The sequence below is a fragment of the Rhipicephalus sanguineus genome, unplaced genomic scaffold, assembly GCF_013339695.2.
Source record: "Rhipicephalus sanguineus isolate Rsan-2018 unplaced genomic scaffold, BIME_Rsan_1.4 Seq918, whole genome shotgun sequence".
NCBI classification, from domain to species: Eukaryota; Metazoa; Arthropoda; class Arachnida; order Ixodida; family Ixodidae; genus Rhipicephalus; species Rhipicephalus sanguineus.
This window is the reverse complement of record NW_023616286.1, coordinates 129,988-133,926: the sequence shown is the minus strand read 5'-3', so window position 1 is coordinate 133,926 and position 3,939 is coordinate 129,988.

Here is a 3,939-nt window from a genome sequence, read left to right as displayed (position 1 = left end):
TAACACTTGCCTGTACATCAAGGGTACAATTTTTTTCCAGATCACAATTAGACTACTGGGGTCTTCCTTTTCTTTACTTGTATTTTCTGAGATCTTACTCTATCGCTGTAAGATCGTGTGTAATGCCTGATCCAAAGTGCGATGAACGAACGAACGAAAAAAAAACGTTACAAGTGCGTACTACAAAAGTGTAGCAAGGCAATCACTAGATTTCAGTCGTCTTCAATAATAATGAGTGTGTATAGAGAAGTTGGAGACGTCGATCATGAAAAAAGATAGTAGGTTGTAGACGTAAGGACTACGCAAGCAGTTCTGCTACCTTCTCGCTAGCAGTGAATAAGGTGCCGCGCTCATAGAACAGAATTGTTTACCCTCACTGGCCTCCGTAACATTTGTTTATTCGCTGTGACTTGTGCACGGACTGCTCGGGCGTATTCGACACAATTACATTGCATATTAGAGGGAGTTCCGCGGCCGCGCTCGTTTCGGAAGCAGTTACCAGAGACGGTGTGCGGATTCCAGCGCGTATTATTCTCTATTACTTTTCTTCCTTATACTTTTCCCGAAGAAACGTGAAAGACAACGCGATTGGCAGCTGCGACAGCCTGGTCCGCGAAAACAAATATGCGCCTAGACACTGTTTACAAACATATTTCTCGCGGGAGCTTTCCGGCGCATATACTAAACATTGCTGGCAGTCCTGCGGTAGGTTCTCTGGCACTAATTTAGAAGAACGCTTTCCTGGCCATCAGCTATTTCAGCTCAAGTTTGCCATGTAGATGCAACTTTCATAGTGAGTAAACGCAAAACAGCGCAAATGAACGCGGACTAAGGAAGAGTAGGCACAACACAGCGCGTGTGTGTCCACTCTTCCTTAGTCCGCGTTCATTTTGCACTGTTTTGCTTCTACCGCTATGAATCCCCACCAACTTGCCCAGTTCTCAATAGTATTCGGGTGTGTTAAATAATATTTCAGGTCGGAAAGCTTCAAAAATTTGTAGGCATCTAACGGCTCTCGAAGGCAATGTTTCATTGAGGATAGGAGAACATTACATTGCTCATTGTGCGAACCGCCATCATCAGATAACTATGGGAGAAGAAAGTGCACCCAATAACATAATCGTGGAGGCCTGCAGGTGTTTGTTTCAAACCGCACGGTAGAAAACGAGTTTCGGAAAGTGGACGTTCGAAAACCGAACGTAGACGGGCGATTGCCTAGATCGCCCTAACAACGCAAAAGGCAGAACCAGCGGCCGAGGAGCGACTACGGCGAATTGCAGAGAGGCAAAATTTTGGCTGATGCAGAGAGTGACATGGTCCCTCCTCTCATTCCGCCCGAAACCTATGAGAGAGAGAGAGAGAGAGGCAAAGGAAACGCAGGGGTATTAAGAGATGTTAACAAGATGAGTTCCCCTGTACCTACGAAAGGAAAATGGGTGGCAGAGTGCGTAAAACACGCAAGGTACAAGAGACTAGAGGACTGACACGACATGATCCACGTGGCTCTGGCGAACACCATCTACGAGCTCAGACACATTTCAACGCAACGATAACTTGCAAGTTTCAAGTTATTGCTAGCAAAATAGCATACATAAACTGCGGAAGACGTTTCACAAACTAGGGCCCCATTGTCCGAAGACTGTAGGGAAACCAAGATGAACAGTGTATATATTGAAAATGCAATGCAAATGACCTTATAATTCATGCCAACTCAGTGACAGGCAGCGCTCTCACTTCTAAACATAATAACAATTCCTAGGCGCCCCCATAGTTTTTTTAGTCACCCCTTCGTGTTTCTTCCCTTTTATTCGTATTTCCTCTGTAACTGAAATTTCTTTTTTGTTTCATCTTCTTATTTTATGCTTTACTTCGTATTCTTGAAAACGGGAGAGAGAACTAAAATCCTGGATGGCAAACGAGAAATGCGCACCGAAAGGCGGCTGCGTTAGCAACAAGCATCACTTATTTGTACTCTTATTTTTAGTGTTTTTTTCTTTCTTGATTTTCATATTAAGTGCTATTGCTCTCATGGATGCTTATTTCAGTGAGAAATCTACATCCCAGCTCGTAGCCGATACAGAATGTGGTGGAGGCCCTAGCAAGACGTTGCCTTAAATAGAGAAATGGGGAGGCGATCACCATGACGTAAAGAAGATAGAAAATGTAACAAACAGAAAGTAATAAAAACAGGTATGGTGCAATTAAAGACAGGGACGAAGGCCATACACAAACTGACGAGCATGGGCGCCAAGTGCGTTTCTGCGGTTCGTTCTCGTGTCTTGCGCGTACCTATTTTTCTCCAGTAAAGAACCAGCTTACTCCGCAACAAGTCTTGTCGAAACTAATATTTGAAGGGGGCAAACAAACTTTCCTCGGTTTACGAGTAGCAAAGCACCATACGCAAAAAAAAAAAATCTTTCCTTATGTTTTATAACGCATGCACATGAAAGAAATTGCTCATTGTAGTGTACGCTTTATATCAGAACGAGCCATAGTCACGGGTTCTAATGCAAGTCTGCCTGTACGGCTATTCATACACCTCACCTTGGCATTACGAAAATTTGGAAATAACAGCAGTTTCGGTGTGTGACATAGCGGAAGAGCGGGTAGCGAGGCGTTGCGATTGTTGATAATGGACAGATAAACGTAGCCAAAAGCTGGCGAGATGACGCTGATAACAAGGGCTAGTCTAGATTGTCATACAGTACCGATACACTTTAATGGATTGGCAACCACAGACATGCGCTGAGAACGACTCTTTCAGCGGAAAACTTTCCATGCCTTATTGGTGGCGAACGGCTAAGGGCACGGGTACAGTGCCCACCACAAATTTTTTATTTTCATTCTTTAAGGTGTTCTGCCTAAATGGAACGCTGTGAGGAAGCCTCGTCTGCTCTCTGATTGTTTACGTTTCAAGAATTATACGGTGTCTGACACGCGTGTTGCGTTTATAAGCTTTCTTAAACTGCGCGAGAAGACGAAGACACAAGTAAGGAAACATTCAGAACACCACGAGCGCAGAATGTTTCCTCACTTGTGTCTTCGTTTTCTGACGCAATTCAAGGAAGTTTATCGCAATGAACCAGCCTGCCAGAACGAATTACTGGCGTTTATAAGCACTGGCAGAAAACCGAAGCAATCGCAACTGTGTGCTTGACATTAAAAGTTTCAAGCAGTATCCCAATTAACTTTCCTTCTGTGAAGCTTTCCAACATAACTTGCCTGCTCGCGACCCGGCTGCTACCCTGCTTGCTTCCCCTTGAGAACTCATTAAATAGCATATAAAAGCATATTGGAGTACTGAGGTAAAAAAAAAGATAAACGGCTACGCGGGATTTGAATACACTTGCATACACAAACATATATTTCTTATTAAGCACGCATTTTGTTAGTTGGAACAAATTATCGGCATTCGCAACTTCACATCGCTACGGCTGCCACTGTTTGCAAGATAGGGGGCGCAAGTGCGATTAGCTCTATGATATTGTGGGCATTTTATTATTTCTCCTGCACAAATTGAAGAAGTCAAAACGACACAGTAGAAGCTACGCGGCGAAGTAATATAGTCCACAAGGCATAATTGCAAGACAAAACATGTAAATCGAAATTCAATGTGATATTTTCAAATATATGGCGGACAGCATTAAACGCACCATCTTCTTTCACTCATCGCCTATGATAAAGGGATTGACGTAAGACGCGTGTGGCGCCTCCTTTTAGTATATAATTTGCGTTCATTCTTAACTGAAAATTCATTTATTTCTTTCTGAACTCCACTATACGCGAACAAATGATCGTAGACGTCTTTTTCTCTTTCTCTCTTCTTTTGAGCCCGTACACCCTTCCCATCCTTCTCCAGCTTGTGTTTCCTCATGGCCTCCCACTGAACCTCCGAAGAAAATCACTATAGTGTATTAGAAGGAATGGTGCTCACGGAAG